General features: G+C 37.3%; 1 protein-coding gene across 6 annotated transcripts in view; it reads left to right on the forward strand.

The window, feature by feature from the left end:
* The first annotated feature begins 5,680 nt into the window (after positions 1–5,680).
* arid3a (AT rich interactive domain 3A (BRIGHT-like)) overlaps positions 5,681–13,159 on the forward strand; it is a 43,058-nt gene continuing 35,579 nt past the window's right edge. For 2 of the 6 annotated variants that reach the window (XM_026345057.1, XM_026345064.1), the window contains exon 1: positions 5,681–6,035. The gene's annotated coding sequence lies outside the window, so the exon portion shown is untranslated. Of the gene's footprint in view, positions 6,036–6,087; positions 6,286–6,360; positions 6,554–9,089; positions 9,128–13,159 lie in introns of those variants that run through there. The other 4 variants (XM_026345060.1, XM_026345059.1, XM_026345058.1 and 1 more) reach the window with 4 other exon arrangements.

Below are 13,159 nucleotides of genomic sequence, written 5' to 3' on the forward strand. Positions count from 1 at the left end.
AAAGTCAGTCTTCAAAAAGACTGAATACCACCAAACTACCCCCAGATGTGTAACCAGCAATGCAATGTTGTGTTAGTTTTCTGTTTTAAATATTGAGGACTCACTTGTTCATATCAGCATTAGGAAAGGTTTGATTAAACATGAAGTAGCACAAATGATAATAAATATTCTGAGGTGGTTAAAGCATTATCTCTCTCTGGTCACAATTATTTCATGAGGGAACTTTATATTTTGCACTTTATTGTGTTCTTAAAAAGTGATTTGTTATATTTTTGCACCCACTTTGTAATTGTGGCTCTGAAACTACACTCATTCTTAACTTCCTGTGTTTGACCACACGCATGCAGAGACTCCTGTACACTGAAATGCATCAGTCATCTTTAATTATTTTGGTATCAAGTGTGAAATTACGGTTGTCATCACTGCAGATATCCATTTGATTTTAACGTCATCTCTCACTGTGTCTGAGCAATGAACACAACTCTCTCCTGGATCCCATTACATCTTATGAGGCACAGGGAGGATCATTTTCCTGCCTTGACTATCTTGAGTTCTTTATTTTAGTAAACAGCTGAAACCAGCTACTGAATGGTCAGCACTCGCAGGGCTTTTATTCCCCAGTGTAAAATCATATGTGGTAATAAATTATGTCGCCAGTGGCTTTTTGTCGACACTTGTAGCATGAAGCGCCAGAAAACTATTTCTGGTGGTGATTCTATTTAAAAGCAGCTCAAGGGTTAATTCACAGTTTTCTCGTCACAATGGTTTGATCTGTAAGAATGAACAACTTCTTTGTTTACACTGTGGTTTGTCATTTTTCCACTCTCAAATATGTTACTTGTCTTCACTGTATTTATGTTTTACACAGTGGCTGTTAATACATGAAACCTAAACACAGGTTTATGTTGGATTACAGACTTTACAGTCTTTTTGGTTGCCCCCATTGCTCACTATTATACACGACAGTCACCCAGAAACCGACCTATGTTTCAGAGAACAAATTATTACTTATTAGATGATTACTGTGTGGACACAAAATTAACTGGCAACAATTTGGTAACTCATTAACCATTCAGCATCATCATGTTACCTGTTTTTGAAATTTGTGTGAATGTGCATTTCCAAGGTTCTTATTAAAAATTTCTGGTTAGACAAAAACGCTAATTGAATATATTTACATATTCACAATGTTTTGACCTTTTATAAATTGTTAATATGGTAAAAATAATTAATTATATGCAGTGTCTGAGTTCTTCTGTGATAGAATAATAGTTCCTTACCTGAGGTCTTCTGTGTGTTAATAACTTCACACGTAGAAATAGATTTAATCTATTTGATCAACACACAAATTTACATTATCTCAGTATAAACTAAAATAGTTTAGCTTTGTAAAGTGACTGCTGACACCAGGTGCATCTACAAGACAAAGGGCCCCATTTTTTGCAAGCCTGGAGGTTTGGGGGCTTCCAGATTTTGGAAGATGATGGAGTTGTAGTCCATCTGGGACCACTGTGCTGTTGTCTCTTTGCCCAATTACTAATCCAGCCTTGATTAGAAATGTTATAAACATATTTTTTGCTGCAGGGTACCTGTCATTAAGCAGTGTTGATTCTTTCAAACATGAGAATATTAAAAGGTATTAAAATGTGTTGAATGTGGTTTTAAGCACTGTTGAAAAAACAGCAGCACTGAGGCTTTTTAACACAATTGGTGTTTAAGTCTCCAACTCTTGCACTAGATACAACCAACAGATACAGTTTCCAACATTGTGGTGATCTCTCAATCGTGTGCTTAGTATTGACGATCACTTTGTTGGTTAACACGAATTTAGGTGAGTTCCCCACAATGAAATAAACCACTGTCGCCTTCATATTTTCAAAATGAATGTTGTGACGTGTAATGAAATGAAACTATATTATAGATTTGGGTAAAACTATATTAGCCATAATGGTATAAGATAGTAATATTAGAACTTGGTTAAATCAAATGAGGTATTTTAGCTGTTTTCACACAACTAGACACACATTAACATAGTAATTTAAGGTAATTCTCCCATCCAGCCTGGTGAACCGGGGCTCCCCACCAAGGGACCGTCACTAAAAATCAACTCTTACAGGAAACACAAACGTTACAATTTAAATTGTACAAATTCATATATGGGCTAAAATGTCAAATGTCATACTGAAAATATGAATTTTACGTTATAGTGGATCGTAGTCTGGTTAGCTCTTAACCAAAGGAAATGAAAATATAGAGTATGCTAAAAAAAAAAAAGTCAAAATGATCTATAAATCTGCTGACATTTTTCTTAACTAACCAATTTATGCTGACTTAATTGTCTTTCATTATAGGTACTCAAATATAAGTTAGAGTAGTAGAGTAGTATATTTCCAAATCCACGATGGTTGGATTGAAAGATTCATACTAAAGTTCCCCAGAACTGTGTACATAGTACATATTGTTGTATTAATAGCGTATGGATAACCCTATTCTATTTATAGTTAGAACATTTACTGTTGTGTAACCAAACCCGTGATCTTCAGGAAGGTGTTCACAGGTAGGTTTGCATATGGATATTGTTGGTATTACACTTCTTCTGCTGGTAGCTTAATTTAATGTTTTGAGTGGGGTTGTTTCGTGGTTGTCTTATAACAGTGTAATTCAAAATAGGCTTATTTGGTGCTGTAATGGCCGCTCATCTCTTCATAATGACTTTCTGATACATTATGAATTATTCACACTTTTCTGGTGTAAATGAACTAGTATTTCTCAGTCTAAGCATCTTTAAATGCCCCTTTCATGTTCTTTTGTTAACCTTTGCATGTTTAGTTTTAAACACTGAGCTCTGACCTCTGATATAATAAGCGAGCTACGCCTGGAGCCACAGCTCATGAAAGGTGAGGTGATGTGATAGCAATGCACGATTTGCAAGCAGTAGTCTGGATCAGGTTATGCTGACGTTTGTTAATAGTTGGTTCTGTGTTATATTGTTTACTTAAATGAATTTGAAAGAGAGAATTACTGAAAAATATCAGTCATCAACTGTCAAAATATTTGAGTACATAAATTAACTGTATCTTTTGTAACCACTTACATGCAAAAAATGGGCACCACTGGGCAAATTAAATATTGGGTTAATTGTTGAAGTTAAAAGAACCCTGCAGCAAGCAGCTATTAAAATCAGCCTTTCTTCAAATGTTAGTGCGCTGTTATGTTTTACTGCATGAACTTAAAAAATTAAAAGAATAAACACTAACCGTAAACTTTATTAAATTGTTAAGCTTTAATTGACTCATTAATCCCATTTTTAAATGGTCATTGGTAATTGTTGCTTGCTGAGACTTAGTTTACTGACACCTAAGGCAAAAAAAAAGGAATTCGACAGAGATTGTGAATGTGTAATACATCAGTCATCAACTGACAAAATATTTGCAGAGTATATCAACTAATCGGTCAATAATGATTTCAGTTTAAATTATTTGTGCAACCACTTTCATGTAAAAAGTTAGTCACCCCTGGGCAAATTAAATATTGAGTTGATTGTTGAAGTGAGAAGAAGTTTAAACAGCCCCGCAGCAAACAGCTATTAAAACGAGCCGTTCTTCAAATGCTAGTGTGCTGTTACTTTTTACTGCATGAACTTACAAAATAGTGGGACAAGAAAAAGTTTGGGCACGCTCGGAACTTCATAAAATTGTTAAGCCTTAGTTAACTCATTATGGCAAATTCTGAATTGTTATTAATAAACTGTGAAAATCAACTGTCATAAGACTGCAAAGGGGTTAGAAGAAGGTGGGGTGGTGTTGAAGCACAAACAGGATCTACATAGTTATCAGAAGGAAACATTACCTGTGACCTCATTGTCTGAAGTATGCGAAGCAACATCTGGAATTAGAAACAAGTGCTGTGAACAGATAACCGTCATTAAAGGCATGGTAAAGAAAAAAAGGAGCTGCATTTGATAAGCACTAAATGTTAAAGATGGAGGTGGAAATATTCAGCTTTGTGGTTGTTTGGCGGACAGAAGGGTGGAAATTCTCATTTCCTCCCATAATTTACGGATGTTATGGAAATCCAAGCTACTAAATATCATGGAAATATCATTTAGTAACTCCAACAAACCTGACAGTGATCGGAGACAAACTTCAACAATCATTGCGAACTCTTTCAGGTTTCACAGCCTCTGCGATTTTTATCAGCTCGCTCCAAAACGGCCACAGACCATATAAAATCAGCTCGGAGCAGAGAAGTGGGTAAAGAAAAGTACAGGAGGGAAGCTTCACAAGGAAACATGCGTGTTCAGCACATGTCAGAGCTGAGTTTCTTTAGTTCAGTAGTAGTTTACATTATTTCAAAAGACGGCTGAATACATTTTAGCTTCTGTGTGTCAGAGGGAACCCACACTCACTTTTTTTAACTTTGGGTCATTATTGGAATTATGTTTTTCACTGGTTTACATTTTTTTCTAACAAAAAACTTGTTAATCATGACCTGGCTCTGTTTGGCTGGTGTGAAGATGCTGCTGCCTTTTAATGTACAGAAAGATCTTCAGGATGATCTAAGCTTAAAACCCTATCTTACCCAGTAGTCTTTGTGAATTTTTAGCCATGGTTTGGACTGGACTGCTGTCTGATTTTTCCTTTGCATGTTACTTTTGTTTTGTTTGTTTTGCTTTCTGTTTGTGGGCAGTTTCAGGAAGGTAGTATCCCATTCACTCAATGATAATATTTAACTGTCACTCAAACAGGAGTAAATTGTGCTTGTGTTTATGTTAGTTTTTGGACACTTGAACTTTACGGCACAGAGAAATGTGATACTTTAGGCTTTGCTTTCACCAGCCACACTTAAATGGTTTTGGTCTTTTCTTTGGATTTGTTGACAATATGAAAAATAAAGTGTGTGCGACCCAGACTAAAAATATCTTAGATTTTTTTCATGTTTGTTAAGGAACCCCGGGTCTTTTGAAAGGTGTGGGTGAAAATTCTTGTGATAAACTGTGATATCTGCCAAAAGGGAGGTTCACTGGTGGCGTTACACTTTCTGTGGGATCCACTGTAGGATAAATCAAATTAGAATGATTCAATGCAAAACACTTCAATCAATCAAATAAAACATATGAAATACTTCAAGTTTTACCAGCTTTTTACTTTTAATCTGTGGTGTAATAATTGAAAGGCTGTCTGGTCTTCTAGTCTTTGACGATCCAGATATCTGTGTCCGGGAGCCTCAGACCTTACAGTCCTACAGTTTATTTCCCCTTCCTTTCTCTCAAATGTATCAGTGAGGTGCTCATGTGTTGTTGTTTTCCACTTCACTGGTCTTCACTGTTATGGAGCATTTTAAAACTGTAGTATTAGCACTTTTACTCTTAAAGAGTTGCCTTCTTGCTCTACTCATAAGAAGGTGCTCAAACATTTGCACATGCCACAATTACAATTGCATAAGCAATGAATGCAATTTTCCTCTGTATATTAAGTTCATGGAACAAAAAGTAGGCCAGCAGTGCAGAAAGGCTCATTTTTATAGCACGGTTGCTGCAGCAGGGGTTGTGTTTACCTCTCTCCACACCCTTACATTTACCGACATCCCCTGCTCTGGAGGGTGGGGGTGCATGAGGGGCTGGCCCCTGCTGATTCAGAGGTTAGGAATTTGCATCTGATTGCTGTTTGTCAACCAATGATCAGACTGTGCAGGACGGAGAGTCTCTCCACGCCTCTCTGACTGACTGACTGACTGACTGAACGATGCGGGCTCTCAAACCGACTCTACAACTCTGAAAACACAATTACGTCCAAAAAACAAAAAAAAAAAAGAAGAAGAAGAAAAAAAAGCCGAATGCGTGGATATCATGCAGTCCCGTTAATCCGGTTTATTTATAGCTAATAAACCCCACAGCCACCTCTCCGGTTCCTGCTCTCGCTGATCGTCCTCTCTCGCAGGGGGGGGGGGGAGACTGGACTCAGAGACGGGGAAAGCAGGAATGTTTCTTCCGCTTCCAAAGAGCGTAAAAACCGAACGGAAGCCGACGTGGTAAGGTAATGTCACATCTAACTTTTCGTTTAACGTGTTAAATTAACAGCGCTGTACATCATTTTCACGTGTTCGTGTGTCTCTGACTGTTTTGTGCTGCACTCGTCAGTGACAGACTCCGCTTTTTACACATCGACACGAAGTTTATCACTTCGCCTGATCGATAGTCTGTAGCTGAGGTAGCGGCGGCGGACCCTGGATGTCAGCCAACGTTTGATTTCACACAAAATGACGCGAGAAGCAACATTTGTGGAGGTAAAAACTGCACCGAATAGCGAGGGAGTGATTTTTTTTTTTTTTTGTCGACTTTGTTCGGTGGAATTTGGTCGAACATACAGAGTCCAGTCTTTAAAAACGAGTAGTGTTATAAGCTAGCAGCCGCGGCGGTTACCGTCAGCTATAAACGAGTTAACGTTGTCAACGAAATAACGTTACTTTCACAAATGTGCTGAACTATACGCGACTTAAGTTAATATTACAAGCGGATTATTCACACTGTTATCCGGTGCTGTAGCTTAAATGGGTAAGACAACTGCTACATGTGTTTGCTGTTATAGATTTGTGGTTAAAATAATGCTAATTAAAGCTGAGCTTATTGCATTTTGCTCATGGCGGAACGTCATGTACGATTTGAACCCTCCATTTTTGACTTAGCCTCCTTTACAACGCCATTAAACATCCACGAACGTTATGTGATTGTGTAATGTTACTACATCCTATTGCCCTTTAAGTTAGATAGGCTGTACAAACCAGTGCATGTGACAGCATTTACAACATGGGGCTTGAAAGAAATTTGGTTAGGGACACCAGACTTTGCAGAGACTGCAGGATGACTCAGAACTAAAGTTGGCTGTATGTGTATGTATATGTGTGAGTTTTAAGTTAGGCTGTATATCTTTTATCTGCTCTCATTTAAAGCTGCGATGTTAAGAGGACCTAATTGTTTTTATAATCAAGTAATTACTTAGCAGAAAAACTTGTGATATTCTACTTTCTCTGTGTTATATATTTGTATTTGGGGGTTGTAGACTATTAGTAGGACAATACAAGAGATCTTAACCTGTCATCTTGGACCTTTAGTCACCAGGGTGAATATCTTTCTCTATTTTGTGGTATTTTATAGCCTACACAAGATAATGATTAGGTTCTTTCGTAATATAAATAACCGTTCACATTAATTACACCAGAAACTAGTGATGACACTGTAATACAGTGGTTTTAGCAGACTATGTCAAATGATGCCTACAATCAGAGCAAGTTTCAGTCCTGTTTAAGAGCAAAACGTACACTAAAATAACTCTCAAAAATTTACTTTTACATCAGCTTACTTGTATAAATCGCACACGAGTCCACAAAACCTTTAGGGCTGTGCCAGTATCGGGTGAAATCCCTTAAAGTGTTCTGTAAATGTGCAAAAGGTGGAGGTGGTGGATAAAACAATGTCAGCATCTGTTAGTGGTTGAGATCAAGACAAGTCAAGTCAAAACATCCACACAACAGGTTCAGCGTGCAAGGACAGTGTCTACATTAAAGTGGATTCAGATACATTCAAAATGTCCCTTTACTGTATTTTCAGGTGTATTACACTATGTTGGCAAACCTCACAGCCACAACCAAAACTGACTGGCATTTGGTTTGTGGTTGGTGTTATTGTTTCTCACCAGGCAAGGGGGGTCGAGGAGGTGGGGGTACAGGCACAGGAAGCCTGTTTGATTTTAAAGCCATGTATAGTAATTTGTATTGCTGGCCTTGAACAGATGCATTTTTAAAACCGTTGGTTTCAGTGGAGATTTTCATTGCTCTTGACTGGTTTGATCACGTTACAGTTTTAAAGCTTTACTTTTTATTTTCTACTCATCAGAAGAAAATGTAACAGATAAATGAACACTAACATTTTGTAGTTTAAAAACCTTCCTGTTTTCTATTTGCCAATTGTCTTATTAGGTAAATACAAGATATTTGTTCATATGTTTAGGTCTGCTGCGTAACCGAGTTGATAGGAACACAGTTTGGAAATGACTTTGGTATGATGAAACTTTATGTAACATAAAGCCGTCAACAGATTTGCGGTTAGCTGTGACTTCAAAATTGATCAGGAAATGAAATTTTGAAACCTGAAAACTGGAAGTAAAAATCTGAACAGCAGAAGCAGGATGAAGAGAGCGGCATGGAGAATTTTTAAATGAAATGTAAAAAAAGAATTTTAAAAGAAGATTTTCACTCATCTGATTTACCTAGCCATACTTAAAACACTGGTTTCACTTTCATTTGTTGGTGTGATTCTGTCTAGAAATTGCAAGTTGTTCTTAGCTTCTTCCATATGTGTCTTAAGTGTTGGTCACATTGCAACAAAGTGAGTGAGAGAGCTCACTACAGCTTCTGAATGTGATTATTAAGCACTGGAATTCTTAGGAGAGATTTCCTGGCCCTTATCACACCCTGCACCCCACCATCCTCCAATCGCCTTAGAGGCTGGCCAGGCCATCGCCACACTAGTCTCCTTGGACCAATCTGGCATATGGTTACCTCTGACCAGAAGAAGCCACTGCAGTGGGCAGTGACATTGAGATTGACCCACTCTGAATTAGAAACAAATGGCCAGTGAACAAGTTCAGGTCTTAAAATGCCTCCCTTTTGCTTTTGCATAATGCTTGCTGGGCTCAGTGATGGCCTAAAGCAGCACTTCTTGTTATGAAAGCAGGTTTACATGAAAACACTTGTTGTTCCTGATTTGAAGAACTGATGTCTGTGTTGTATTTTTGCAGGATCTCTGTCATTTCCCATCAGAAGAAGATAAAAATTGTAAAAGTTAAAATTGCAGTGACCTGATAATACATCAGTATGATGCAATATTGATTGAACTTTCATAATATACCAATAATTGTTTTTGCATTACTTATGCAATACAGGTTTCTAAAATTATTAGTCTGCTGCTGCTGATAAAAATCAACCATTTGGTCATCTTATTAGTTCTTGTAAACACTTAAGATTGTCAGTGCTGATAGTTTGCTATGTAGAAACGGAAAATACTGTAACAAAACATTTTTCTTTTTACACAGGAAAAGGATCTGCAACAGTTGGGTGAAAGAAACACAAAGTGAGCAATGTAATACTTTAACAAACTATTAATTAAACCATTGTAACACTGGGTTTTTGAATATTGGTCAAATGTAACCAGAAATATAAAGAAATTACTTGAGAATAGTTTTTTTTAATCAGATTTCACAGTTAACTAAGTTAATGTAGTATTTAAAGTATGTCTTCCTCCACCTAACTTAAACTTTTGGCTCCAGTTCTAATCAGGTGTTTGGTATGTTAATGCCTGTGAGTTTTGCTTGTTGTCTCAGTGATTGGTGATGTTTGTAGTTTTACACCTCAAGTTTCCTTAGTGTTCATGTCAAGTTGCAAGGCAGGCAGTGTTGTCATTCAAATGTTGATAAGCTGCTTCCTGTCATCATAGATGTTTGATGTCAACCAAAGGGTATTTGAAAAACATTTGGAATCAGCAAGCGTAATGCAAATATCTTTGCTCCGTTTGCCTCTGAGCATCATGACTGAGTGAACGGCAGTCACTGGCAGATAGCCACTGAACTGGTTAGTCACTGTGAATTAATGACAGACAAACATGCACAGACAAGACAAACAGGTCTGACGCCTATTGGCTTTCTTACTCTCAAACTCTAATCCTTTACAGGGTTGTAAAGTCTGCTTTTTATGTTGTCACTGCATTAAAATAAGCTGTCACGGCTTAAGGGTGTGTGCTTTGCCTACATTGTGTCACTTGAATGTTTCATTAGTAACCCACCTGTGAATACTGGCATGAACTGTATCACAGTGAATCCATCCGCTGTCTGCACACCACAAGTTTTCCTGCCATTAAAGAAGTGGGAAGTATCGTGGCTTGGCTGGCTTTCAGCTGTTTCTGTGCCAGAAACTACATTTCTGAAGGGCCTGTACGGCACATGGAGCTTTAACTCTGTTGTCCTGCCAAAAAATGCAGGAAAAAAAAACGCACAAGTTACTTCACTACTTGGGCTGGAGCCATGGGGGAATCCCAGCAGGGCTGACGGTGACGCAGACAGAGAACAGAGTAAGGAAAGGTCTGAGTCTTTGGGATACCCTGCAGTTTCTTAGCAAGGCAGCTTGGAGTTTTAGGTTTTGTGTACTCAGTCGGCAGCTGACACTGAGCTCTTTGCCATCTTGAACTATCCTGGTACTTCTCTGCCTGGATACCAGCACACAGCTGCCAAATGCTGACATGTCAATCAAACCTGAAGCATTTTTATGTCATAAATGTGTCTGCTAGCACTGGCAGCGTGCCTAAGCAATCAGGTAGTCTAATTTAATCAGATCTGTGCTTAAAAGATACAAGCAGAGATGGCAGCGAGTTTTCATGTGCACGCAGAGTGCCGGCACATTTAGCACAGAAGTGATATTTTTTGTTCTGGATGTCTCCCTGCACAATGCACACAGCTCTTTATCTAAGATTTCCCCTCATCCATCCCTCTGTGCTGACAAAAGACTTGATTGTTAAAGATCACAATGCAATGACATGACCACACAGTCGCCATATAAACCAACAAGTTAATCCAGTTTGGGATGTTCGTGCCATTCAGTGAAAATGCAAACCCCCTACCCTCACGCACTAGAGGAACTATCATCATACCGTCAGTCTAGAATTACAATAGCAGTGTGTTGAACTGAGCGAGCAGCAACATGCAGGATCCTGAATCTAACTTTTTATGGCAGACTCATGTTTAACACTGGAATTTGTCTTGGTTAGATATTTCGGCAACTTCTGTTTAACACAAAACCAGAAATAACTCGGAAATAACCAGAATAATATTTTTAAAACTTGTAGTTTACATTATTGACTTTAGTAGGAAGCTAGAGAGCTGAGCAATATAGAATTGCATAGGCATGAACAGCCATAATGCAATTTGGTGTACTCTGTGTGTTTTTGTCAAGTTTAAGTTGCATGACCTCTGTTGAGAAATCTTTTAATTTGTGGTTGAAAAAAGAACAAAAGGTAAAAAGGCATGGAAAATAGCTTTATGAACACAAGTACTTAGCCAGAGCGCATTAAAACATAAGAAAACTGACGAAAAGTGGCATTGTTTTAGTTTTGACTTTGTTTGCCTTTGTAGGAATCACCTCTGTTTCTCTAGAGCTGTCAGCACATGAGATTTATGTTTGCTCTCATAATACTCCACGTGAAGCTAGGCAGGGTTGTAACATGGTGAGGTCAATATCCACCAGTGAGGTGGTGGACATGTGCCTACGGACATTTCAGCTGAATCAGCAGAGACTTTTTTTTCAGCTATTCATGTGATGACTTTTACTGTGATTAGGATTAATTTAAAGTTACATGTTTTCTATACATTTCCCTGTGGGTTGTTCTGTCTTTAACTAAAAGTTGTTTAACATATAGAAATACATATATGTATTTTACAGCCCACGTGGGAATGCTTTGTCCCACTTGTCGTGTTTGACCCCTTTCAGTTAAGAACAAAAATTTGAATTGTGAGTAGTTTGAGTATTGGTTGATGCTGATATTTCTTTTACCTGATCACACATATTTATTTTTCAATACCAGACATTTTCTTTCACTATTGTACTATTTTTGTAGTAGAAATATTCAGACACTCTCCAGTATCTCAGTAATTACTGTACTCTGCTCTACTTGGTGTTGCTTGCAAGTAAAAGTATTAAAGAAATCAAGCTTTTTAAATATTGAACACTTCTTAAAGCAAACAAAAAAGACAAACACTATATACATATTATTACATAAATATCAGATTCTTGTGAATGTAATAGTACACTAAATCACTTTTAGCCTCACTTGTCTGTATGCTGCTGCTTTATAGATGACCACAGAGTTCAATGCTGAGAAATGGTTTACTGGATTATTTTTGCTATATGCCCACTTAATTTATGGAATAGCTGGAGCTAATCAGATTTGACTCGCTGTGTTGCTTTGGCTCACTGGAAGGGGTCAGTGGAAAGTGCGTGACCAGCCTGTGCGACACTTCCTCAATGATCTCGTTGTTAGTGCAGTGGGGCTCAATGAAGCCTGTGTTATTGCCTTGCGAGGTAATAATGCAAGGAATGTGAGAGAGGGACACATAATCAAGACCAGCACCACTGGCTGACTTCTTGTTTTTATGCTTCTTTTCCTCCCTTTTTTATATTGAAAAGATTATGAATAGTTACTTAACTTTTATCAAATTAGAGGCTAACCTGTGTTTACATGAGCAGTGAATACTATAAACAAAACAATTTAAACATTTTAAGAAAATGATAGCCTGTTACATTTACATACATTCATTTATAATACAGAATATCATTGCATAGATTAAAAATATTAAATAAAATAGAGCATGTTTAATAGGTAATTAATTCATATATCTCCTTTTTAAATGAAATACAATAATACTTAGAATGAATTTTCACCTGATGATTATGAAGATAAAATGTTTGCATAATTTCATTTATTTGTTTCTTTAGCTATTTTAGCTGAAAATGTGTGTTTAAGATGCACTGAGTTTTTAGAAAACATTGCATTGAACACAAGGAATTTGTTCTAATAACATTGACCCTCATGCTGGTCTTTTAATGTTGAGCAATTTACAGTTACACTTAAAGACTTAAAGAGTCTGAAATGACTCATTTGAAAGCTAGTGAAGTTGTTTCTTTCTATAAGAGGTCATCAGTGTTTTTTAACTATATTTTATATCATGCAATGGATAAACTATAATAGAACGGAGATAAGTTTTTTTAAAGCCTTAGAAAAAAGACATGTACAACTGTTTACATATAATAGTTGTACAGTTTTCTGGTGTTGTGTTGTGCTGCAGCCCACATGTAATACATTAAACTGATATATTGGAGATGGTGTTTGATCAGACCTTGCAGTTGTCCACAGACATAAGTAAAAAGTAGACATGAACTGAAAAAACTTTCAAGTTCTACTCCAGTCAGAAAACAACATTTATCTAGGAATGTGTGTGTGTGACAGCTTTGGTAAAAATCCTGTTTCACTTCTACTAGCAGTATACCATACATTGATGTGGTGCATGACAAAAGTATATAGTGACGAGATGCTGAAACCCAAAAGACTTCAGTCTAC

The sequence above is a fragment of the Anabas testudineus genome, chromosome 4 (genome assembly GCF_900324465.2).
Source record: "Anabas testudineus chromosome 4, fAnaTes1.2, whole genome shotgun sequence".
NCBI classification, from domain to species: domain Eukaryota; kingdom Metazoa; phylum Chordata; class Actinopteri; order Anabantiformes; family Anabantidae; genus Anabas; species Anabas testudineus.